The 27,981-nt window shown below is 37.1% G+C and overlaps 1 long non-coding RNA gene across 1 annotated transcript; it reads left to right on the top strand.

Annotated features, from left to right (window-relative positions):
- The first annotated feature begins 165 nt into the window (after window positions 1-165).
- Window positions 166-27,981, top strand: LOC113920264. Its single transcript, XR_003519271.1, has 3 exons — window positions 166-278; window positions 26,432-26,608; window positions 27,951-27,981. It is a non-coding gene; the product is annotated as an uncharacterized LOC113920264 (long non-coding RNA).

Genomic DNA, 27,981 nt, shown 5'->3' with positions numbered 1-27,981 from the left:
AAACCTTCAGAGCAACGTCTTTTCAGCTGACAGAAGCACAGCCTCTGGCCTAGGCTGCTGGGACATGGGGTCTGGAACTCTTCAGGACAATCTGCTCAGGGTTCTAGAACTCTCAGCTTCTTAGTGACTGCGGTGGCCCTGCCTTCATTCTAAGGGATTTAACTTCAGGATGGTGCAGGGAAGGGCACTAGGCTGGCAGATTAGATCTGAGATTTAGTTCTGACTCTGCCATTAATAGAACATGAGCAAGACACATAGCCTTTCTCTACATTCCAAAGGTTGGTTTCCTTAAGGTCACTTCTCACTAACAATCTGTGATTGATATGAAAAGGGTTGCAGATGACTTAAGGAGAGCAAGAATAGTTTTTAGGCTCTGTTTATTTTCCTTGTTTTATCTTTACTCTTTTCTTATAGTGATGTCATTCAAAAGAACAGAAGACCTAGTTTTCTCTCATGGATACACCAGTCTCTTAAATGGTATCCCTGACTCTTATCTTGCCCTCTCTAGGCTTTTCTCCCACAGGTTTTAGAAGGATCCTCCAACAGGGGAATCTTCTATCTTCTTCTTAAAAGCTTTGATAGTTTTCATTGTCTTTAAGATTAAGTCCAGGTTTCTTACCATAGTTTATATATAAGACTCCCAAGTATCTCATCCTATCTACTGCTTCTGTGCACCGTGTCTTTCTGCATTCTCTGCTAAAACATACTAAATTTATATCAGTTCCTTGAACAAGTTTTATTATTTCTCAACTCTGGGGCCTCTTACATAGCTCATCCTTGCCCTTAAGTATTCTAACCTCATCCCTTTTTCTGTCTAAATTCCACTCTTCATTTAGATTTTGGCTTCAAGTCACTTTGAAAGCCTTGCGTGGCTGCTAGGAATATTTCTCCTATCATAATACACTGCTGTCTTTCCAGGTATGTTTCCTGGCATATTGTAAGCTCTGTGAGGTAGATGTGTATTTGCCTAGCATACTGCTTTATTTCCAAATGTAGCCCAGCACCTGGCACATTGAATGAGTAAGTGATGACTTGAGTTTGAACCCTGGTCTTGAGATTTATTAGCTGTAGGGCCATGGAAAAATTATTTGACCTTTCTAAATACCATTCTTCTTATCTTTAAAAGTAAGTTTGGAACTAATGATCTGTAATTCCATTTCTCCCCTAAAATTCTATATTAATATATCTGTATAGCGTTTACATATTTAACATGGCACAAACTTGATGTGGCAAAAGCTTACTGTTTAAAATTAATTTCTATTTTTAGCACCCATTCTATTTGATGAGAATAATAATATATAATATGTATTATATATAGTTGCTTATCATAGGTACTTTTCTATGCATGCTATATATGTCAAATCATTTTATAAGAGTATAAGTAAATAGTATAACAAAATCACCATTATTTTTCCCAATTTATATATGAAGAAACAGAGACACAGAGAGATAATGCTACTTGACTAATGTCACAAATCCTAGGCAAAGCTAAGATTTGAACCCAGTGGATCTGGTTCCAGAATTGGTGTTCTTAACAATATGTGGCAGCACATTCACTACAGTTAGGAAAACTTCATTTAGTCACTTTCAGGTAAACTTAGTGGAATAATTGCATCAATCATTTAAATTTAAACTTAGCCAAAGTGGAGAGGGAGAAAATATGCAAATTTATCATTTTGAAGAGAAGAAAGTATTTCCTTTTTTTTTTTTAAGATTTATTTATTTGAGAGAGAGAGAGAGTGAGAGTGAGCTTGGGAGAAGGGCAAAGGGAGAGAGAGAGAGAATTTCCAGCAGACAACCCCCCTGAAGGAGGAGCCTGATTCAGGGCTCAATCCCATGACCCTGAGATCATGACCTTAGCCGAAATCAAAAGTTGGTTGCTCAGCGAAGCCACCCACATGCCCCAAAAGTGTCTTCTTTTAGATCTTGATCTAAGTCCTGTGGTAGGATGCTGTTCATTCTGTGTGGTCCTCTTCCACAGTGTCATTACATATGGTGTCTTCCTTCATTCTGTATTATCCACTGCTTACTCTGTGAAATCTCTTGACCTGTGGGTTCTATCTTAGAGCAAGCTCTCATACCCCTTTGGGGAGTCTTAGGACACTTTTAAATGCTCTCTTATTCCACTCTGGCCCCATAGGTATCTCAGGTGGTTGTCTCTTTCTCTCAAATTCTTATACCACCAGTCATGCTACCATCTCTGCTCTACTTCTCTGCTGTACTATGCAGGCTTGAGTGGCTTCCACAGGAAACACGTAACATCCCTGGGTTTGACGATGGAAGCAAGGGAACTAGGAAGTAGGTCCACACTACTTTCAGATTCTAAACGTTAAAGAAAGCTCAGTGGTTCTACCTCATGTGCGAGTTGGCCTGAGATTGTGAATTCTCTGGGCATAGCCTCTCAAACTGAACTTAATTCTTTTCTAATCTCTCTTCCTTCCTTCCTACACCAATACTTTAGTTTGGAGGAGATGGTCCTGGAAATTGGTTTGGTCAAATTACAAGTTCTCCCCAATATTTTTGTCTAGCACTTGTACTGTGGTTTTATTGACCTGAAGCCAAGACTGTAATATTTTAAAAATCAAGATTGAATCCCTCCACCTGCTTAGGATAATGCTGGCATTTTGTTTATTACATTTACAATTGAGATTCAGAATTGGAAAATAAAAGAATGGATTTTTAGGCCACCTCTGGGACAAATTATCTCTGGACTCTTGTATTTTCAGTCATCTTGTGAAGATATCTATTTTCTGTATCACCCAGAAGCCATTCTGTCTGTATCAGTCAAAGAGCATTTTTGAGCACTTGCTGTGGGTACTGGTGGGATAATAGAGCAAGAGTGGATCCTATAGCCTTAACCCTTGACCCCCTTCTAGTGCTTCTTAGATGTCAAAGCTTACACTAATACTGTAAAATCATGCTGTTTTATAGGAGTACATTGCCAATTCCATGCAGTATATGTAAAATAAGGTCTAAAATATATTTTAAGCACAAAAGTAAATAGATTATACACAGCAGAGTAGTTCATGTACAGAGAGGCCTGAGGCTGAAAAGAACTAAGTATCTGATCTCTGAAATGATATAATCTGATGTGTTTGGGAATGACTCCAATCTATGAAAGATGGAATTGTGAAGACAAATGAGAGAGTCAGTTACAAATCAATATGTAAGATAGCAAGTGCATCAGTCAGAAGCCCTGGAAACTTAGTGCTCTAGAAAAAAAAATCACACACTGAAGATAAGCAATGCAAATGAAAAATAAAGCCATGCTTATTTTCCTAATATGCTGATCTTAAGGCAAGAGAATTGAAGCCCAAGGTTTTATATAGGCAGTCAGGCTTTAGAATATACAATCAACCTAAAAAGGAAAAAAAATATGTATATGGTATGTTTGTGTGTATCTGTGTACAAAAGGCCAAACATTTTTCAAGCCAAAAAGAATGCCAAACAGTAATAACTTTGTTTTTGAAACATTAAGGCCAAGTGATTTGCATTCATCCATTGTGAAATAAAAATAGAATTTGTCAACTATTCATGAATAGGACATAAATCTTTATGCCACCTACGTGGCAATGATATACAATGCCATGTCAAGTAATAACATCTGGTGGTGGGCAGATGTAAATAGAAAACTAGACAAGGCAAAAAAGAAATCCTTATGGATTTCTAGGTATAAACCTTGGAAAATGGAATATGGGCTATGAGCTTTATTGTTATATGACCAATATTCTATTCAGTATACTGTAAAACATAATTTAGAGTAATGATGTTGTAACCAGGCATAGAGTCAAAAATACGGAATTGTTTCTTAAGAAGAAAAGCAACATTTTTCTGAAGAGATCAGAAGAGAAAAACAAACTATACTCAAACTTGTTTTTAAAAAACCCACACCGGGTGCCTGGGTGGCTCAGTTGGTTAAGCGACTGCCTTCGGCTCAGGTCATGATCCTGGAGTCCCGGGATCGAGTCCCACATCGGGCTCCCTGCTCAGCGGGGAGTCTACTTCTCCCTCTGACCCTCTTCCCTCTCGTGCTCTCTATCTCTCATTCTCTCTCTCTCAAATAAATAAATAAAATCTTAAAAAAAAAACCCACACCAACCAGTAAAAGCATTTGAGTAATAATATGTTTCATTTCTGATGAATATTTTAGAAATAAATACTAAGATTATATAACTGCCAAAACACTTGTGGTGGAAATATTATCTATATTTCTGTGGGAGAAAAGCTGTGATTCCCAAATGTCAAAACATCCTGTGTATTTCACTGAAGTACACAGATTTCTTGAAATATTCTCTGTTTATGGCAGAGGAAAATAAAGTCTCTATATCCCAGAATAAGTTATTGCTGCTCACCTGGTTCGCAATATGTGTGAATAGCAGGCAGACCACACCATCATTCAGTTTCCACAGCCAGAGAACACCTGCTGGCAAGGAGGACACCGATTTGCGCAGATTAAAATGGACAAAGAATATTAAGGTCAGTCCTGCCTTATCCTCACATTTATTTTGCTTTCTCCATGGGAACTAAATGTGGACAAATGGTCTTAATGGTGAGAATGGCACCCTGTTCTCTGATTTTAGGTCACAGACATCGGGGATTCTCACAACCACTCTGCCATTTGAAGCACACTGCTTCATGCTACTGAGCTGGTTTTCTTTTCCATTAGCCACTCCGACTGGAGGCTAGTCCAACTGTGTCATATTACTGAAATAGTTGGAGCTTAAAAACTGTGGTCTAAAGCCATGCACATGAGACATAGTAATGTCACTAATTACTTCACATCTCAGAGTTGCATTTTCCTCAAATTAAAATTATATTTACATGATTAGGTTTCATGTGATTCAGGTGTTCTATTAAGTGTGTTAAAAGGTTACTTGCTGCTGCTGCTTTGAAAGCTCTCATATGACCTTGATTCTTAGCTAGCTTTCTATTATTTCCACATTATGATCCTTTGGACTCCAGTGATCTTCTTTCAAGTTGATCTTCAGTACGGAGTTTCCTGCTATCTGAATTCAATGAAGTACTATTAAGGCTATTCTTTTCCTAGCCCCTGTTAAGTGGCAGTAGGTTAGGATCTTTGCAGTTCTACTGAACTTAAACCCTGTGGTCTTTACTATATTTTATGGCACTGCTAAAGATCATATTCATGGCCTCTGATAAGCTGGACTTTAAAGAACTTTTATAGACATATCAAAGTCTGACATTTATTACATTTTTTTGCTCCCTCAGTTTTCTATGAAATATTTTAGGAACCGATTCATGAAACACAAATCCATTATATTATACTCACTGGCAGAAAAGGGGAAATCAAAAAGATATGTTTAAATCTGCATATCTCTGTGGAAAAAGTATCTTGTGCAATCTGGTGCCGTGGGACGAGCTCACCAGACTAGAACCTGTGGGCAATAGTGCATTGTTTTCCAGAGCTTGGTTGCCTATTTCTGTTTCTTTTTTGTCCCTCTGATTCTCTCTGCTTTTTCCTAAGTCTCTTTCTTAAACAAGTACAATGTCAAACTCTACAAACAGAAAAATATAAAAAGTGTGAAGTAATGTTCTCCTTGAATTTATCCCTGGTCAGAACTTTTTTAATGGTAAATCTTCTTTAACTAAGGACCACAGGAGAGACTTCATGGAATGTAGTCATTGTATGCAAAGTTGTATTTGATGTGTTGTGTGAGTGTATCAGTGCAGGTTTCTTGTAGGGAGTTTATGTATTCTATGGTTCCAAAATATTTATTGTGTTGTTTTTTATTTTTTTAAATATTTTTATGGTGGCTTATTTATATACACAGAATTTACCCAATGATAATGTAAATTCAGTGATTTTAGTAAATTTGTGGTTATGTGATTATCACTATAATCCAGTTTTAGAATATTTCTTTCACCTCAAAAATTTCCCTTGTGCCCATTTGCAATTAATATTGACTCCCACCTGAATCCTAGGAAACTACTTATCATTCTCTGTCTCTATTAATTTACCTTTTCTAGATATTTTATATAAATGCAATCATACAATATGTAGTCTTTTATATTGGACTTTTACTCAGCATATGTTTTTGAGGGTCATCCATGTGGAAATATGTATTGATGTTTTGTTTCTTTTAATTGCAGAATTAGTATTCAAATGTGTGGATGTACTACTTTTTTAAATCCATTTGTCAGTTGATAAACATTTGGATATTTCCAGCTTGGGATTATTATAAATAATGCTGTTATGAATATTTGAATACATGTTTCTGTGTCGACATGCATTTTAATTTTTCTTGGGCATTTCCAGATCATATGGTAAATTTATGTTTAAGTTTTTAAGAAACTGACAAATTGTTTCCTGAAGTGACTGCACCAGTTTTCATTAACACCGGGAATGCATGAAGGTCCAGTTTTTCCACATTTTGCCAACACTTGGTATTCAGGGAAAACTTCTGTAGGAGAATATATGCTTGAGTGATGAATAACAAATAATGAGTAGAAACTTCACTGGAGAAAAGGTTTGGGTAACATTCAAGAGACATGCAAGAGTGAGGCATTTTAGGAAGATATATGGAACTTACTGGCTGAGTTATTAGGAATAAGGCTGGATATGTAGATGGAGGACAGACCGTTGAGAGTCAAACTTGACATACTAAGGATTTTGTAATCATTTGAGAATGAAGCCATGCTATAATCATATATATCCTGTGAGAACCTTAGGATTTTCTGGAGTGGGAGAAATTGGAGGCAGAGGGAACGGTTAGGAGACTGTTGAAGTAGTTGAGGGGAGAGATGATGGGAACTAGACCTTGCCAGTGGCAGTAAGATGGGCAGATTTTGGAGGACAGGTATATTAATTTCCCATGGAAGCTGTAACACATTGCCATAAGTCTAGTGTCTTATGACACAAATTTATTATTTTTCATTTCTGGAGGTCAGAAGTCTAACAGGCATCAGCAGGGCTGCTTTCCTTCTGGCGATGCTTGAGAAAGTCTGTTTCCTTGCCTTTTCCAAATTTGAGAGACGCCCTGCTTCTCTTGGCTTATGGTACCTTCTTCCATCCTCAGAGTACAAAGTACAGCACCCTCAATCTCTCTCTAGCCCTCCTACTCCCTCTTTTAAGGACCCTGATGATTACATTGAGCCAACCCAGATAATTCAGGGTACATTTCCCATCTCAAGATCCTTAATTACACTTGCAAAATGGCTTTTGCCATCTAAAGTAACACATTCACAGATTCTGGAGATTAGTACATGGATGTCTTTGGGAGGCTGTTACTCAGTTTACCGCAGGAGATGTGTGTGAGTTAGAATTTGCCAACAACTGGTTGATAAGCAAAATATTTATTGAATATCTGTTATATGCCAAATACTGCCCCAGCCACTGAAAATAGAGCATTGATCAAGATACTGGTCCTTCCATGATGGAGTTTGCATTCCAATGGAGGATATGGTTTCCCTCAGATAATCAAAGGGGTTTGTGACTCCCTTAAACCCCCACGTAAATACTATGGTTTTATAGCATTATACCCATTCCAAGTTTAAAAAGTTAAGAGTGGTTAGCAGAAAATTCTTTGAAATTTTTGCTTTTCATGTATGATATTTTTAGACTGAAAAAAGTGCACTCAGTAATCTGAGACATGTTTTCAATATGTAAAATATCTCAAAGAGATCACAAATTCAGCAATGCCTGAAATTGAATTCATCCTGCTCAACCTACTGTATTGGAGTTCTCCAGAGAAACAGAACCAAGGGGATATATTGATCTATCTGTATCTATAGATATAGAAAATACATGTAATAGATATAAGGAATTGGCTCTTGTGATATGGAGGCTGGCAAGCTCAAAATTTGCAGAGCTGATGTCACAGTTTGAGTCTGAAGGCCAGTAACCTGCTGTAGTTCTAAGAAGAGCTGATGTCCCACCTCAAAACCTGAAAAGCAAGAGAATTCTCTCTTAATTGGGGCGGCGGTCAAGCTATTGTTCTATTCAGGCCTTCACCTGATTGGATGAGGCCTGCCCACATTCTGAAGGGCAACCTGTTTTACTCAGTCTATCAATTTAAATGTTAATCTTATCCAAAAACATCTTCACAGAAACATGCAGTGTAATGTTTGGCCAAATATCTGGGAATACCATGGGCTAGTTAAGTTGATACATAAAATTTACCAACATACTTATAAATCTGGTCTTTAAGATTAGATCCAGGTTTTGTGAGGCTGAAGTTTATACAATTGCTGGGAACCCTCTTTAAGAAAAATAATGCAGCATTAGATATGAAGTTGAATATTTATTTTGAATGAGAAGGAAATCTCAACAAATTACAAATTAAAAAAATAATACCACAAACATCACAAAGTTCAGAAAAGGTCATTATTCTTATTAATTGCCTGACAGATCCCTGTAATACATTTTCCCCATCATTTTTTAGCTTCATACTCATTGGTATTTCTTATATGACAGTGATTTTGTTACATCATTTACGATAGATTAGAAAGATAATTCAATCTTTCATTTTTCATTGGTGAATACTGTTTTAGTATTAGGCACTTTAAAAGTTTTGGTTGGTTTTAATTGGTACTGGGAATGTCAGGTGAATTTTAAAGACTGTTGACAAATTTTGAAAACCTCTCTCAAATTTACTCTTAAGTGAATTGTAAGATTTCAGAACATTTCAAGTTTTCTTATGTGGTGATTAATTTTATACACTCTTGAACTGGTGATATGCATTAGTTGGTTTGTTGTCAATATCTGCATTTTGGAATATCTATAATATTGAATCATGAGTTTTGTGGAAAATTTTAATGTTGAATCATGAGTTTTATATTATTTTGTCAATAGCAGTATGTCATGTCAAATCAGCCAGAAATTTAAATCCTTTTCTGATGTGTCAGTGATTCACTTCTTTTCATTAATTTATCAACTAAGGCCTATTTATAACTCCTCTTTGTATTTATGTTTTCCTCTTAATGAATTAATGCTGTGGGTATGCTCTTTTATTTTTTGTTAGAAGTTACTTTTCAGTGTCACAATAATATACATTATTGATTTCACTAATAGCTTTCACTTTCATTCCATTACTTTTTACCTAAATTTAAAAAAATTAAAGATAAAAAAAATAAAGATGAAAGAGTAGATACTCTTTATATAAGCCCAAATCAGGAGTTTTGTTTATCTTTACTTATTAAAATGTTCCAAAATTTATTTCCAAGTTGCAAATACTGACATATTCCCACTTGAGCATTCTCTTAAACAGGATCTCACAAATGCTCTTATCTATAAAATCACACAAGAAAAATGCTACATAAGGGAAGTTTTAGTGGAAAGAAACTGGAAGCTATTTTTACTGATTACAGTTAAAATATTTTTGCAAAGCTTAACAAAACATGATTATATGAACACTTTGCTAGGTCTCCAGGCCCTGGAAGGGACCAAAGAGTGAGAAAATTTGTTGACTTCATAGTTAATCTTCTTTTGTAGGATCCCTTCTGTTCTCCATGTCAGTGGGCAACAGTGATCTGAAGACACGTGGAATGATTTCAGATGCTTTCTTTTTCTTCCTCTCTTCATATCTAGTTATCAGGTTATGTTAATTCACTAGTTCTCATGTGGATTGCTACAAATGACCTCCTTAATCTTGTTCTTACTGTCAAAGAAAAATTACACCGGGCACATTAAACAAACAACGAGGACTTTATTCAAGACTATTGCAATGTGAGGAGAGATTGAACTCAATTCTGACTAAACAAAAGACAGGAGAGTTTATAAGCAGTGAGGTAAGCTAGTGGGAAGTTACTGGAGGACATGAGCAGGAGGTGGTCAATGTAATTAGGCCATCTGTGTTTGCTAATTGGTGCCCATCAAGTTAAACTCCTGTCCTCCCACAGAGACTGGGGGATAGGAACACTATCTTGCTTTATGATTACATTTCAAAGAGATGGCTCCTAGGCCCTTGAGAAAGACTTCTTGGTTTGAAACTGACCAGAGGCTGGGAGATATTTACATCTCAAAGGAGCAAAGAAATAATTTATAATTGCAAGTTTTCTAAAATAAATGCTCTAAGAAAAGGGAGGTCAGGGGCCTAAAGTCAAGAAGAAATCTCTCTAAAGTTTAGCTACGCTGAGGGGAATGTTAAGACTCTTTTGGTCATTAGCTCCTCAATCCTGCCTATAAAATTAAGTCTACATTCCTTGGAATACCATACAAGCTATTTTATGACAAACTTCTGCCTATGTCCTTAAATTATCCTTTGTCATCATGTTGATCCAGAAATACTCTCACTTTGTTCCTACTATCCCTCTGCTTAGAATTGTCATTCCTCCCTTTCCTTCTGGCTAAATTTGACTTGTTCTATAAAATTAAAGTTAGTTATTTCATCAGTCACAATATATTATGTATATGTCACTCACAAACAACCCTGAATTTCAGGAGCTTAGAGCAACAAAGGTACGTTTCTAGTTCATGCTACATGTTCGTTGAGTGGATATGTTTGCAGGATGGGACTCTAATCAAATCCTTTACTGGCTCTTAAAGTCTTCTAACACCTTTATATCACTTCTGTTTACATTTTCCTGGCCCAAGCAAATCACGTGGTTATGTTTTGCCTCAAAAGAGGTGGAAAGTGCAATCCTACTATGTACTTGAAAGAAGGAGAACTAGAATATTATGTGAACAGTGTTAAGGACTATGACAGGAAATCATCAGTGATCTTCCATGGATTAGGATAGTGGTCTACTGGTCCTTATGCATTGTCACCTCTAAGAATGGTTCTTTTTTCTGAAGCTAATCTTTACATTCTGTGTACCAGAATGACCATGCTAGTTGTAAAATACAAAAATATTTTTGTATTTTGTATCAGTAGTAAAATAGCCAATGCCTTGGCCTGCCGACTCACTCCCTCTGTCCCCAGGCCATCATCGCCTTTTTCCTACATTTCTTGCATGTCTCCACAATGCTATGATTGTAGAGTTGTGAGAGGGTCCTCCAGAACACTCCTCTGTTTGTAGGTCTCATTTTGATGGATTGGTGCCCATGTTCTAACAGTATTTTGAATATTACCCAATATCTATTGTAAAAAGCATTACTGTAATGTCTACATGTCTGTCCTTCTTACTAGATTTCAAATTTCTTGAGGACTGGGATTATATCCTTTATTTCTGTATCTTTGGTGTTTAGTAAGAGTTGCTCAATAAATGATTACTGAATTGAATTAAAAGTGAATATCCATCCATCTGAGGGGCACCTGGGTGGCTTCAGTCAGTTAAGTTTCAGACTCTTGATTTCGGCTCAGGTCACGATCTCAGGGTCGTGAGATTGAGCCTGGAGTCGGGCTCTACAGTGGGCATGGAGCCTGCTTAGGTTCTCTCTCTCTCTCTCTCCCTCTGCCCCTCCCCCACTCATTCCCACACGCATGGCACATGCACGCACTCTCTCTCTAAAAAAGAAAGGGGAGATATCCATCCGAAACATCTCTTCAGAATTGAGGAATAAACAGAACAGGTTTAACTAGAACATGAGACTCTACAGATGAGAATGCATTTGTCAACACTAAGGATTGTCAACATTTGGGGTAACTGAAGGAGATTGTGGTGTCTCCAGTTTTGTGGACCTTTATAAGAAGATGAAACTTTTATTTCTCTGGAATGGTTTCACTATGGTTTCACTTGTGGCCAGAAAATTGTCTGGTAGGGACCTTAAAAATTTTTTTCCAGGCCTATACAGAAGTATAGAAGCAATTTTGTAACATTGAAATAATTTTGATTTCTTTTAAAAGCATATTTTGTGAAGCAATTGGAAACCTAGAAACAAAAATGGATTCATTATAATCCATTCTGAATTGCTGTTGAGGTGAAGAAAAAAACCCAGAAAATAACATTAAATCAGGATTGCTTGCAAGGACTGCAGAGCTCTAAAACCCTTACAGGTTTAGTGATGAAAGTACGATTTCTCATACAAAAGCAAAAACTTTAGAGAAACCAGAGGATTTGAGGCTTTACCTGAAATGTAGTAATGGAAATAAATGTTCTCTTTCTTTCAGTCCATTTGAACTGAGTAAGAAAGAGAGAAATGTATTTTAATGCTTTTCAAATTGTCTCAGTGTTTTTGCTGCTCTAACTTGAGGGAGCTTCAGGAAACAAGGAAACTCCCCATCTTGTCATTGTTACTTTGGCAGCAGTTAAGGGTGAACAGTTTGTCTTAAAATGGTCTTGAGATAAGGAGCCTCCTATTGGTATGGGTACACCAATCCTGTAAGGAATCAGGTACCACTATCTGGGAAACACCACAAGGAAGAAAAACACATGAGACTAATATTCAGTATTTAGGATCTCTGAGCCTGTCAGGTCTGCGATAGGAAGAGCAGTCTGAGCAGAGGTGTGCTGTGGACCAAGGCATTCAGTGGTAGATAGAGGCAGGTTCTAAAAACCACTTCAAGATGAGCAGAAGTTCAAAGAAAAAGCTAGGTGGGAAATTTTTGGGAGGGAAATTGAGTGTGAGGGTTGGAAAGACAAAAATCAGTGATGAAAAAAAAATCAGGCTCAAAAAATTTTTGGTGTGTTTCACCTAAATGTGTACTTACAGCTTTACCATAGACTGTTCTTCGTCTTTTATAATGCCCTTACTTTGGGCACCCAGAAATACCCTATATTGTGTCACTGAGAAGAATTCTCCTGGCATTTGATGTACTTTTTTTTTTTGAAGCTTGCTCACCATGTATTATTTCCTGCTGAAATCTGTTCTTGTGCATGAGAAAACGCATGGTAATCTCCCATCCCCGAAATATGAGTACTTGAAAAAAAAAACAAAAAAATTGGCACCTGTTGAATAACACACGTAAAGGCCATTATTACTTTTTATCTCAACCATCTCTAAACATTGCATTTAATATTTATTTTGGTCTCCTTTCTCTCCCTCCCACTACTGCTTGTCTCTGGTTGTTCTGTGGAGGGTCTGCTGTGGGCTGGGTTCTCAGGCCGACCCGAGGCAGTTGTTAGATTGGGATGAACACGGTATCAGGTGATGGTGGCTATGGCACAAGTGAGAGTTGAAGCAGAGATGAAAAGTCAATAGAAATCAAACTGGACAGACTTTAGCCATCACAGCTGGCAGAACTCACAATTTTAAGGTAAATACTGTTGATGGTTGTGAAAAAGGCTTAATGTTCTTATACTGATCTGAAAACAGAGTTTGCTTTTTGTTCTGCCTGCCTGACTTGGATTATCTGGCTCAAGTCATTCCTCAAACAGAGCTACCTTGGTCTTAAAAAGCTGTGCTTGTTACATGTTTAGTTTTCTGAGACCATGCATCCAGGGTCCCAGCTGTGCAGGATATGCATTGCCCAAATCCAAGAGTTGCCATCTGTAATGATGACAATGTAAATGATACCTCTAGGGGTTATGAAATCTGAGTGCTCAGAGTGTGACTTTCCTACTCAGGATCCCCTACCATTCTTGTGTGTGGACTATGGGTATGGCATTTTTTCCCTTAGGGCCCTATTTCCTGGCAGCCGTTGTAACCAGGCCTTGATAAATATGGCATTACTCTGAATATTTATTACAATTTGTGTTTTATTTATAGAACACCACCTTCAAATATCTGCATTTCATTGGCACTGCAGCTGCTGTGGATTTCTTCGGCATTTGGTCAGGCAGGGTGGGTGGGCAGTAAGGCTGAGCTAAGTGCTACTCTGTGGTACACTGCTGCATGTCTTTCTGCTTATCTTTTTTCCTTTCCCTTCCTCCAAGAGTAAGTTTAAGAAGAGACTCTTTCTTTAAGGGTAATCTTTTTGGAAAGAGATTTGGCTTGTTAGGAATAAATATCTTTTGGTAAGATTTAGACAGAATATATAGAGCCCCATCTAACTTTTAATTTCAAAGCATATTTGGTTTCTAGAAACTTAAAATTGATATTCTGTGATGATAGTGAACATTTACTAAGCTCCTGTAATTCACTACTAAAACAAAGCATTATGAGTGGTGAACCTTTTAGTAGGATTGTTGTGTAAATATAGTTTCAAATTGAAAATGATACAAAGGCTGTATTCTCTAGTCTTTCTGTTGTGGGATACCTAAGCTTTTTTATATTAACAATTAACATTACGATTAATCTAAGTTCTGATGTGAGTTAAACTCCTTCCCTACAAAACCAGAATGCTTTGGCACCAACTGTTATTGTTATCTGGGTATTTCTAACAAATGCTTTAGAATAATTCCCTTTGGCACTATAGGGATTTGCTCTCTGATAGCTTTATTCAGAATTATTCACATTTCTACTGAAGCACTCCCTTTTGGTTATAGACTGAAAAGACAAAATATTGTCTTTGAGGACTATGATGAGTTATTGAGCTCATTTGGTCAGCCCCAGAGGATCTCATTTGGCTTTCAGTATGCTATACTGTTATGTCCAGACATGAGATATACAAAGAGAAAACGCATCCTGTAACAATTTCATACTAGTACTCACTTTCTAGTACTGCATTCTTCCTGCTATGCCCAGAGTGCTAGCAGGTGCTTTAATTGACAGAATTAAGACCCCAAACCTCAGAGGCCTTTGACAGGTTGGGGAATATCTCTCTGGCTGATGTTACATTGATCACTTTAGATCTCTGGGGTGGCATTAGAACAAACCTTAGGAATTTGTACTTATTTCTCCCTGTGGTTGGGTAATTGGATGATCCCTTAGCTTTGTGAAAACACATGACCTATGAATTATTGAAACTCAGACAAGCTTTTGTTCATCCAATTTGAAAACATGGGTTAGAGGTACACTAAGGATTAAAAAATACATTTTCAGAAAGGAAACACTAAATTTTTATATTTCAGCTCTGACTCTGAACTCTGGTTGACTCTCTATGAGTAGGCAGGTATGGAACAGAGATCAAGTAAGACTACAGAGTTTTGAATTCAAATAGGCGTAGGCTCCAACCATTTCCCTCCACTACTAACTTCTTGACCTTGGAAAATGTATTTGACTGACCATGAATTTCTTAATGTGTATAACCGGGAGTATAAATGCATACTTAGTAAAGGTGAAGATTAATTGTGATGATATAAATAAGATTCTTTTTTAAAATTTTAAAACATTTTTAAAAGGTTTTATTTATTAGAGAGAGCAAAAGTGAGGTGGGGGGCAAAAGGGGAGGGAAATGCAGACTCCCCACTGAGCAGGGAGCCCGATTTGGGGCTTGCTTGATCCTAGGACCCCGAGATCATGATCTGAGCCAAAGGCGGACACTTAAATGACTGAGCCACCCAGGTGTCCCTATAAATATGATTTTTAATCCAAGGCCCCTTATTAGACAAGCATTCATTAACCAATAGTTTTTGGTTTTTTTTTTACAGGTACTTTTAAATTTTTATTTATTTATTTTTAATTTTTAAAAAGTTTTTGTTTAAAATCCAGTTAGCATACAGTGTAAAATTAGTTTCAGGTGTACAATTTAGTGATTCGACACTTACATACAATACCCAGGGCTCATCATAAGTGCACTTCTTAATCCCCATCACCTATTTCACTCATCCCCCCCATTACCTCCCCTCTGGTAACCATCAGTTTGTTCTCTAGTTAAGAGCCTTTTTCTTGGTTTGTCTCTTTTTTTCTTTGTATATTTATTTTGTTTCCTAAATTCCACATATGAGTGAAATCATATGGTATTTGTCTTTCTCTGACTTATTTCACTTAGCATAATACTCTCTAGCTCCATCCACGTCATTGCAAATGGCAAGATTTCATTCATTTTATGGCTGAGTAATATTCCATATTATATATGTACCACATATTTATCCATTCATCTATTGATGGACATTTAGGCTCTTTCCATAATTTTGCTATTGTTGATAATGCTGCTATAAATATCAGGGTGCATGTATCCCTTCAAATTAGTATTTTTGTATTCTTTGGGTAAATATGGAGTAATGCAATTGCTGGATCATAGGGCAGTTCTATTTTTTAACTTTTTGAGGAACCTCCATACTGTTTCTCGCAGTGGCTGCAACAGTTTGCATTCCCACCAACAGTTTGTGAGATTCACCACTACTAGCTTTCAGATACTGTCCTTGACATATCCCTGAAATTCCACCAGAAAAATCCTCTTATTCCCAACAGTGCAAGAGGGTTTCCTAAATACCATATTTCTACTGTACCTACATCCTACATGAGGGTAAGGACAGTGGTGAGATGAGCAGTAGATAGAAGCTACAAAAAGCTGGTGGAACTTTAAGAAACGTATCTATACCAGGATACGTGTACATGTTCTCTATGCTTGGTTTCTTTATTCTCATACCCCTCCAGATAATATGTTTTTACTTTGAAGGTATCTTGCTAGAGGACTAGCTTGCCTACCCCTTGTCCTGGCTTGAATTTCTCTTTACTTCTTTCTTTCCTTAGCTGTAGGGTCTATAGTAAATATCTCCTCTTTTATTTCTGGTATATAGAAGTAAACTTGTTTTTTTTTTTTTTGCATACCTATCTTGTATCTGCCACTGTACTTAATCACTTATTAATTCTGGGAGGTTTTTGTAAATTCATCAGGATTTTCTGTGTAGACAATCATGTCATCTATAAGTAGGGACAGTTTCTTTCTTTCCAATCTGTATGCCTTTTATTTCTTTTACATGCCTTATTTTACTACCTAGAACTTCTAGCACTATATTGAAAAAGAATAGTGAGAACATTCTTCCTTGTCTTGTTCTTGATCTTAGGGGAAATTAATTTAGTCTTTCACCATTATGGATGTTTGCAAAAGTAGGTTTTTTCTAGATTCTCATTATCAAGTTGCGGAAGTTCCCTTTAATTACGTTTTTTTTCTCCAGAATTTTTATATTAAAATTCTAATTTTGTCAAATGTTTTTTATACATTAATTGATACAGTCATGTGATTTTTCTTCTTTAGCCTGATGGATTACATTTATTGATTTTTGTAGGTTGAACTTTCCTTGCATCCCTGAAATGAACTCCATTTGGTGGTCATGGTGTCTTTTTACATTTTGTTAGATTCTATTTGATAATACTATTGTTAAGAATTTTTGTGTTTGTAGTATTCATGAGGAATAACGGTCTGTAGTTTTCTTATTTTGTACTGACTTTCCTAGTTTTATATCAGAGTAATACTAGCTTCATGAACTGAATTGAGAAGTGTTTTTTTCCTCTTCTATTTTTTTGGAAGAACTTGTGTAGAATTGGTGTTAATTTTTCTTTAAATATTTGGTTGAATTAACCAGTGAAATAATCTGTGCTAGGAGAGTTATCTTTTGGGAGTTTTTAAATTGAGTTCAATTTCCTTAATAGTTACAGGTTTATTCAGATTATCTGTTTCATATTGTGTGAGTTGTGGTAGTTTTCTTTTTTGAGAAATTCATCCATTTCATCTAAGTTCTCATACTGATGTGTAGAGAATTCCTTTATTATCTTTCTGATGTCTGAAGTTCTGATGTTCTGAAGTGATAATCCCTGTTCCAATCCTAGTATTGATAATGTGTCTTTTCTTTTTTGTCAGACTTTCTAGAATTTTGTCAATGTTGATGTTTTCAAAGAGCAAATTCTTTGTTTCCTTGATCTTTTCCTATTTTCTTTCTGTTTTAATTTCAGTTTCTCTCCTTTTTCTTGCTTTAGGTTTATTTTCTTTCTTTTTTTTTTTAGCTTCTTGAGGTGGGAGCTTACATTGTTAATTTGAGACTTTTCCTCTTCTCTGTTGTAAGCGTTGAGCTCTCTAAATTTTCCTCTCAGCACTGGTTTAGCTGTGTCATATAGATTTTGGTATGTTTTATTTCCATTTTCATTAATTTAATGTAATTTTTAAAAGAAATTATCTTTTTTTCTTAAAGATTTTATTTATTCATTTGAGAGAGGGAGAGCGAGAGAGAAATCACAAGCAAGGGGGAGAGGGAGAAGCAGACTCCCCACTGAGCAGGGAGCCCAATGTGGGCCCTGATCCCAGAACTCTGGGATTATGGTCCGAGCCGAAGGCAGACGCTCAACCGACTGGGCCACCCAGGTGCCCCTAATGTAAATTTTTTATTTCCTTTGTGACTTCTTTGTTTTTCTTTAAAGATTTATTTTTATTTTAGTGGGGGGGAGGGACAGAGAGAGAAGGAGATAGAGAATCCCAAGCAGACTCCCTGCTGAGTGAGGACTTAATTATTTATCTTCCACTGACCCAACTTGCTCAAATAAAAGTTGTTCTCCTTTCTGATCATACTGCTATCTAGATTTCTTCCCCTCCAAAATCAGAGCCTATCAACTTTCCACCTGTTCTGCAAATTCCAGAGGAATACCAGTGGTCATCACTAGAAGTCATATGCTTATATTTTGAGTTCTTTTTTTTGTTTTGGGCGAGGGGCAGAAAGAGAGAGAGAGAGAGAATCTTAAGCAGGCTCCATCCACAGCTCGGAGCCCAATGTGGGGCTCCATCTCACAGCCCTGAGATCATGACCTGATCGGAAATCAAGAGCCGGACACTTAACTGACTGAGCCACCCAGGTGCCCTCGCTTTGTGACTTCTTTGAATGAAGTAATGAGTGTGCTTCATTAATGTTTCCTGATGATTTCCACTGACACCATGGGGAATAAGGCGTCTTTATTGCTGGAAAGTTGACTGTCCACTAGTGTTCTCTGACACCACCCCAGCAGGGAGCGGAGGGGATCCTTGTTACTGCCAGGTGGGAGTGGAAATCCATGCTCCCCATGTCGTTTCCACTGGTACTTCTGGTTGGAGGGGAAGCTTGTTACTGTCTGATGAGATAAATGTGTGGCTCCTATCCAGCCTTCTCTGTCACCATTCTGGAAGGGTCGGATGTAGTGCTTCTTTACAGCTAGGTAAGTGTGAAACTCGAGGCTCCCCACTCAGCCTTGGTTGGCACTAGTAGGGGTGGGGCCATAATTTTTTTCTTTTGTATTTAGGGTAGAAGTTCCTTTATTGTCTAAATGTTTTCTGTCTTATCAGGGTGCCTCTTTTCCACTCCTTTGGCTAGATAGAGTCGGCTTTTGTTCTGCCTTTTTTGTTTTCATCCATTTATGCTTCTGAGTTGCTGGCTCCTCCTTTCCAAATATGAAATATATGAAGCAAAAAGGATATGCAGTGGATTCACCTGTGTTGTTCCTTAGTTCACAAGGTCCCTAGCTGGACTGCCTTCTTCTCTTAAACTTTAAGTCCTATCATGCAGTTCTATCTATAATGTCTAAGTTTTTTAGTATTATTTAGTGGGAAGAATAGGTAAAAGTATGTCAACTTCATCTTTCTGAAAGCAGAAGTCTCCCTTTGATGATTTTTGATGCTTTATTTTATATCACTGTCTTATATATGATAAGGTATAGTAGTTCTGAGCTATGGCATTTTATACTAATATAATGAAACTACAACTTTTATTTTTTTAAAAATTTTAAAAAATTTTATTTATTTGAGAGAGTGGGCGAGAGAAAGAGAGCCTAAGCGGGGGTAGGGGTAGAGAAAGAGGGAGAAGAAGACTCCCCACTGAGCAGGGAACCTGATGTGGGGCTGGATCCCATGACCCTGGGATCATGACCTGAGCTGAAGGCAGACGCCTAACCAACTGAGCCACCCAGGAGCCCCGAAACTACAACTTTTAAATTCTGTGACAGTAGTTCTCTATTTAAATTGGTCTAGCTTTATAATATTTTTAAATATCTGATTAGATTAATCTCTTTCAACTTCCTGATGAACTTTAGACTTAAAATGTCAACACAACTTGGGACATCATCAAGAGCAATATTAGGAAACAAATCTTTCTATTACCTTTCTTTAAAACTGCAGTGCATCTCCAGTGAATATAGTATAGCTACAGCAGCACCTGTGGTATTGCCTCTGAAGGGTGTGTTGGAACTGGAAAAGTCCCAGAACGGGTAGCCAAGTAGTAGCTTAGATAATGGAGACACAGATCTAGACACTACTCAGTAAGTCCCAAAAGATTTGGATAAGGGATAGCCATTGACACTTTAGTGATTTTAGGACAATTAAGTAGGACTTTCTGCCTTTGGTGTAAAAATAGAGCTCTGTCTCATGCCTTAATACAACAGCTCACCTTCCATTTGGAAGAACTGGGACTACCACACATTAACAAAACCTCTCAGGACAGTGACACCTAATTATGTCTTTCCAGTTCTGGAAATTTCCATTCTTTAAAAATGCTGTCTAGTATTTCCATACCAGTGTAAGTACAGTAATTCAGATTTATTCATGTCCAGTAACTGTCTTCTGTTGTGGAATTTCTGGTTTAGAAATAATGTAAGCCACTTTTTCTTTTCCCAGTTTCTCCCAATCAACTGCTTTTCTTTTACTTATGTATTTCTGGGATCAAATTGACAAATCCCTTTCAAGTGCCTGTTTTGCCTTAGCATTTAATTTACCTCTGGCCCTTTGAACATTTTGCTGGTTATTCACTTGGCAAATCATCAGCAATTTCCCCATGTAACTGATCTGGCAACATGGTGGAGTTCAAAAGCATAACTAACTATAAGTGAGAATCTTTTTCTTTTTTTTTTAAGGATTTTTTTTTTTTTATTTATTTGAGAGAGAGAGCAGAGAGAGAGCGGGGATGGGGGTGGGGAGCAGAGGGAGAGGGAGAAGCAGATGCCACGCTGAGCAGGAAACCTGGTGCAAGGTGCAAGACTCAATCCCAGGGATTCTGGGATCATGACCCAAGCCAAAGGCAGACACTTAACCGACTGAGCCACCCTAGTGCCCCTAACAGTGAGAATCTAACTATACCAGAGACTATATGTCTCTTTCACTTAGTTGCTTTAAAAAACAGGTGTTGAGGGGCACCTAAGTGGCTCAGTCATTAAGTGTCTGCCTTTGACTTGGGTAATGATCCCAGGGTCCTGGGATCGAGCCCCACATCAGGCTCCCTGCATATTGAGGAGCCTGCTTCTCCCTCTCCCACTCCCCCTGCTTGTGCTCTCCCTCTCTGTGTCAAATAAATGGATAAAATCTTTAAAAAAAAAACAAATAGGAGAACTTTGCTCTGAAGTAAAATAATAAAATTATACATTTAGCATTTTTTTTTCCTTCTGGTAAAGATTTTAGTAATGTATGTTAGTATATACTGTTACAGTCATAGTTTTAAAATAAAAGTATTCAGGAAGCCAAGCAATTAACTTTTTAATATAGGAATGAATATCTTTATGCTTATGTGGGATGAGTTAGTTTTTCATAATTAATATTTAGAAGCTGAAAATTGACAGCAATATTTTTCCTTTAAACAATGGTAATATGGCTAAATAGTTTTCATGAAGATTGAGTTATGATAATTAAAATTTGGGGTTAAGTTTTTATTTTGGTTATATATGATTATCTTCCATTGTATTTGGAGAATTTAGGTCTAACAGTTGGAATTTATGTAAAATTGATTAGAGTGTTCATTTCCTTCTGTGAAATATGAAAATTTTGAATTTTAAGATATTGTGTAATTAAAGAGCACAGTTAATAGTTTGGAATTTTTATACTTTTAAGAAATATCTGCTCATATAAAAAACACATTTCAGAGATTTTACAGTGATTGACAATATTCTTATTTATTAATATCCTTTTCATTTACATCATTTGCAAGTTCATGTTTCAGTCATTTGTGACTGAGAAGGATAATTTTCCTAAACACGTAATATCTCTAAATTAAATGGCTTGCCTTCATTACCATTTGAATTATGATAGTAATTTCTAGTAACTATTAAGTGACTTGTGTTTATTTCTTACCATATTTATCCATGCAAATAATTAACCTGCTAGCCTCAATTATATTCTTTCCTTTAATTTAAAACTGATTGGAAAAAGTGAATTCTCTTTTGTTTTCCTTGCCACAACCCAATATGATTTCACTTATCTATAGAGACTAGTATGAACATGGGAATAATTATGGCATTCATTTAAGTTAATGTTTGTAGAAGTGGTTTGCAAAGTTGGAGGAAGAGGGGAGAGGAGATGATGGCAAACCCTCCAAACACATGACAGAAAGACAATACAGTTAAGATGAGAGAATGAAGTACCTCAAAGGTGAGAACATTGGAAGATGTGGACATTCACATAAAACTAGGGGGTCTAATGAATACAGAAACACTGAAATAATGTGCCCATCCCATTTCATTGTGTTGCTGATCCCAAGAAATGACATTATATCTAGATAAAATGACCAGATAAAATTTTAAAAAATATTAGTGTTATGACAGTCACAGACACTGTGACTCCCAAACCCATACCTAAATTGAGAATGGGACCAAGAAAGATGCCTTGTCTATGATTTTAATTTGGCCTTTGAAAGTGATTAAAGTGATTATTTCAGAATGTTGGTTAAACATTTGTGAATCAAGGAAATAGCCATTAAGAAGCACATTGTTTGGGGCTTGTTTTTATCCTCATCAAGCCAGAAAGGCACAATTTGAAAGTAGGTAAGAATAAAGGAAAATATACTGTCCTGCATGGTAAAAATAAAGTAAAAGACCTACAACGAGATCAGAAGCCATACAAATCATCAAAGACATGCTTATCTTTTTCCTTATGTATCTGGACTGTATTATCTCTGAAGAATAATCATCTTTATTTTGGGCATTTTTGTGTGTTGTATGTGTGTGTGCATGTGTGTATTTTGTGCTGGGTATGGTGATTAATGTAAGTTACCTGCGTTTTTACAACTGGAAAAACCTGTAGACTTGCCTGAGACCATACTGGTGAAGAGATGTCAAGTGGGCTGAACTGACATTCACATTCTGACCGTTCTGTAGAATCTGATCACCCAAGCCACCTTGGCCCAAGCTCTTGCTGACCCTGTAGCAGTTCTTTGAGGCCTTGGGTGTTGCAATGAAATCAACAACTGTGTTTTATGGGGAAGCTTCCTCAAAGAGGACAGAGATTAAAAGGAGGAAAGACTGTTCCATATGGTGTAGGTCGAGTGTTTGGGAGAATAGATTTGAGGATAGGGGAGCACATTTAGAAATGGGAATATTTACAGGGGATAAAAATTTCATAAAAGACTTTTACTTCGTAGATGCTGTTCTCTTAGTACAGGAACAGTAATGTTTGCCAGAGAACTTAAGGTTTTCTCTTTCAGTATTCCCTACATCTATGCCTAGTGCTTCACTAAAATCTGATACGCACTCAAGAACTTGTGTGTATGTTATAAAGAATAAAGTGACAGAAATAAAGGGAAATATGACCTACCTCATTCGTTCCTGTCTACACTTACTATACCAATAGAACCCCTCAAAAAGAATGGTGATCTAGTGAATCTTTGAATCACTAGAAAGTTTGTATTTCAATATAAATTTTGTATCCCAATCCCTCTCTGGGGAGAAAGTCTAACTGTAGATTTTATCAGTTCATTGAAAGGGCCCCATACCCAAAAAAGATTAAGAAGCGTTGCAACAGAATGTCATCTAGTTTTTGCAGTATTCAATGATCCATGTAAATAGGCATAGGCTAAACTGGTTGAACACAGAAATTCGTAAGTCAAGGACTCCCATTGTGATGGTGTGTGGGGGGGTGGCTGGTGGGGAAAAGACAAAAAAGATGGGAGGATAGGTCTGGTCTGACACTTTCTTTTGTGCAGTTTTTCTTGTAAGGGCAGTCACTCAATGTTCATTGACAGTGATACATGAAACACTTCCTTTTTTGCAATTTGAGATATAATTACAAAGATTTATTTCTAAGACAAGAATTGTTGATATTTCTGTGTAATTCCTGAACTTACAATGACTTCTATTTGCTTGATAATTTTTTTTAGCCTTCTGCATTTATGCGGTATCTTTGATAGTTGACAGAATTGGTGTGTCTCATTAAGTATAAATAAATTTAAGTGTACTTTTGATCAAAACCCTGAGTTTTCTTTTTTCAGTTTTAAGAGAAACTTGTAAGTAGTGTTTGATCATTCTATCTTAACTAACTGCCATCTTGACTCCCTAGGTATATTGTAAGTGTCCCTTGAATCTACTTTTCACCCTTCAAGTTCATCATTGCCATTGCCTTAGTTTAGGTTGGATTATTTAGTGGCTCCCCAACTAGTGTTCTTGTTTATGGTCTAAGCTCCATGAATTCACATATCATACATCTACAGAAATGATCCTTCTAAAATGTACATCTGATCTTCCAACTTCCCAGCTTAAAATTCTTCAATGGACTTTTACATGAAAGTTTTACAACTTTCATGATCACTTGCAAACTACCTGGTTTTAACACATAGGAAGCTCCACATGAAATAGATCCTATAACTCTGTCTTTTACTGCCCTACACATTAGTCATAGGATCTACATGTAGCATCTGGCAAATATCAATAATATTTTATTGTTTTGTAGAAAACAAACAAGCAATAAAACCACTAACCACTTCATCATAATCAATAAGAGTAGCACATACTCAGAACCTGCCATTGAGTTTTGCATTTACATATATTATCTCGTGTATTCACAAAACAGATCCGCATAGTAAAGGTGTTATTTTTAGACCCATTTTACTGAGGGATAAAAAACTTGATTATGGATATACTTAGAATAAGTGGAAGTAAGTCCAAACTCAGGAGTCTCTCACTCTTTTTTTAAATTTATTTATTATTTTTTATTTTTTTAAAGATTTTATTTATTTATTTGAGAGAGAGAGAGAATGAGAGATAGAAAGCATGAAGGGAAGAGGGTCAGAGGGAGAAGCAGACTCCCTGCCGAGCAGGAAGCCAGATGTTATCACTTAATGGACTGTGTTCTTACCCAGTTCAGGCATATTCATGGTTTACTGCTGCCAACTCAACTATCGATTGATTTGAAACTGGTCACAATTGTCCTAAATGTGATTCTGAGTGTTTTCTAGGGAACCACTCAGGAGGTTAGGAGGCTTGTTCTAAAAATAGGGTTACAGGAAAACAAGACTTGTTACTCCAAGGCTGTTTTCACTTTGAGAGAGATGTTCTGTAGGTTTTTAATAAGCTTATTATCCACTTAGTTTGAGACCCAGGTGCATGGCACATTATCCATTACAATATTCTGAATCTAGTTCTTTAGAATGAGCAAAGGTAGCATGGGGAAGGCAAAGAGATTTAGGGCCTTCCTTAGTATGGAATGTCTGATATGTAGGAAAACTTTGAGAGTCTTTTCCTGTACCAGTGAATTGAAGATAGTAACCAACTTAGAAGAAGATCATTAATAAGAAATAGCAAGTTTCTATAGATGAAAATTTCTATTGATGAGATACTGAATGTGGAGTAAAACAAATATGGAATAGGATTTGATGTTAAAAGAGAAATCTTTGTGGTCAGGGTACTTAATGACAAAATGTATATTTTTCCAGAAGAATGTTAGGAAAATCTTTTCCTTGGATAATAAACCTGTAGAGCTAGGAAGAAATCTAAGGTAGTATTTTTTCCAACATTCATGTTATATAAAAGTGGAATCTGAGACTCGCTCAGATCCCTGACCAATTGTAGAATGATGGAATTTGGGGGGCTCAAAAGGGAACATTATTTAATCTAACTGCCCAACTGAGGCCTGGATCAGTTCTTCACTGAGTACTAGAATGTGCCACTGGAAAGGGCACCGTGTGGCTTCTTTGCTGTCCTTTGATCTGATACGTGAAATCTTCCCTGACATTTTTCTTAAGAGGTAATAAAATTGCCATTTAACAGTTCTTATTATTTATGGTAGTTATGTTTTATAAAGTTACTTTGAACACTGCATGAACAAACATACTGAATCATTGCCCTGAGGGGCAATACAGGGTTAGGTTCCTGCCATCCTCTGGTCACATTTTTGTCAATCAATGCATGTGTGTTTCTGTTTAAAGGCACCTTATTGGGACCCCTGGGTGGCTCAGTTGGTTAAAGTGTCTGCCTTCAGCTCAGGTCATGATCCCAGGGTCCTGGGATCGAGTCCTGCATCGGACTTCTTGCTCAGTGGGGAGCCTGTTTCTCCCCTCTGCCTGTCCCTCCCCCTTCTTGTGCTCTCTCTCTGACAGATAAATAAAATCTTCTAAAAAAATAAAAAATAAATAAAAGCATCTTATTTAATATGTATTATTGATTCATTAACATTGAAGTCATAGTCAAAAGTACTCTAACTCATGTCTTAATGTAGCTTACTTGTGTATTTTCTCTGTAAGGCACATCACGGCCTCCTTGTGCATAAGAACACTAGACAGCACTTCAGTACTATGCTTAGGAGCCATTTTAAACAGCCAAATCACCAACAGAAAGCATGCAAATATGAAATATGTGGCACTAAATAGACTGAGAAAAGAATACTTGCTTACAGTAAGAGAGCTGAAACAAAAAAGCAGCAGGTTCCCATTGCACCACAGCTGGGAACATGTGTGGCCGATGACTCACATTCTTCACAGCTCAGTGCATGCGCATGCCTGTGAATGACCGTGACTGTGGAAGCATTGTGAGCGTTGATTTTGGGGTTACAGATTTTAGCAAGTAGGTGGATTCACAAATTTGGAATCTGTGCATAATAATGACCTGTACTTTCCATGGCAGGATATAAATGGAATTGAGGCTGACTACTCAAATCCACCTTTGGATGTCCCCACCTTCCTATGAAGTCTGTCACTGGCTTCTCTATCCCTCGGGACTACAGAAGTAGGCTTAAAATCTTCATCTCCTGTAAGCCATTCAGACATTTGCAGAGAGCTGCCTTCAGTCTTATTTTCTAAGGTATTTTCACCATTTACTCAACTGTATCCTAATCACGATGAGGTTTATAGTTTCCTCATGAGTTTGATAGGACCCTAGGAGACTTCTGACTCTGGATTGATCCCTTGTCCTGAATCCTGTGCCCTGCGCCCCCCCCCCCGCCCCTGCACGCCATGCAAGCTCACTCACTGAAACAAACCTCCAAGTAGCAGTTACCCAGTATAAACATAGATAAAACCTCAAATAAAAGAAAATTAGTCACTTGTGTCTTTCACTTTGTCTTGGAGAGTCAAACCCCACCTGTTTATTCTGGAGAGCAACATAGTGGAGCAAAGGCCAAGAATTTCTCTCCCTTAAATCCCAGTTACATGTACTTTCTACCACGTTGTGCTCCCAGCAAAAGAGTTCTGTAAAATAACATTGAGTTCCTAGTTGAAATTTAAGAATGACCTCAAGAGATTAACCCATTAGAAACATGTTGTTTGTAAAAGAGGAATCTTTTTGTCATCATGGTACTTGATGACAAAATATATGTTTTTCCTTTAATCTAAAATTTAGTTTCAGGTTAAAAAAAAACTTCCTCCTTTTCATTCCCAGACTGGAAACGTGGGTATTTGGACCAGTTTGTCCAGCAGATGTGTTTTGTTGGGCCCACAGATTGTTGCTACTCACAGGGTTTAAGTTATTACTACTTTTTTGAATTAGTGGGTAGCATTTAAAAATCAAGCAATTTCACATAATATTCTGAATTTCTGGCTTCTCTTGAAAAATCAGATGACCTCACTGGGCTTACTTTTTTTTTTTTTCTTAAAGATTTTATTTATTTGACAGAGACACAGCGAGAGAGGGGACACAAACGGAGCGGGAGGGGGAGACGCAGGCTTCCCAATGAGCAGGGAGCCCGATGCGGGGCTCATTCCCAGAACCCTGGGATCATGACCTGAGCGGAAGACAGATGTGTAACGACTGAGCCACCCAGGTGCCCCTGGCTGGCTTTTCTATAAGGGACTACTTGGTAGAGCTTTGTATTGTCTCCCCAACTCTGAGATTCTCTCTGTCTGATTCCTGCAGTTAAGTTTGTGACTCCTACTTTACCTCCTAAAATAATTGGAATTTTTCATATCACAATGCTATAAAATATTTTCTATCTGTGCAACATATCATAGGATTAAAATGTGTAAAATTGGGTATGGTGTTCGGGAATCTTGTTGCATATTATAGGTTGAACATAGTATTCTTACTAATATTAAGTGGGAAGGAAAGCTCTAATTAAGTTTATACGTCATGAATAAAAGCTGTTCCCTTTTGTGCTTCTTATTCTTGGCAGCTTTCAAATTCCTCATTGTCAGTTTTTTCCCTGTAGGTGAGCATTTGGAGGCAAGCTTCAACACCTA

The sequence above is a fragment of the Zalophus californianus genome, chromosome 3 (genome assembly GCF_009762305.2).
Source record: "Zalophus californianus isolate mZalCal1 chromosome 3, mZalCal1.pri.v2, whole genome shotgun sequence".
Classification (NCBI taxonomy): Eukaryota; Metazoa; Chordata; class Mammalia; order Carnivora; family Otariidae; genus Zalophus; species Zalophus californianus.
Note: the sequence above shows the minus strand (reverse complement) of the source record. Positions and strands in the feature narration are given on the sequence as shown.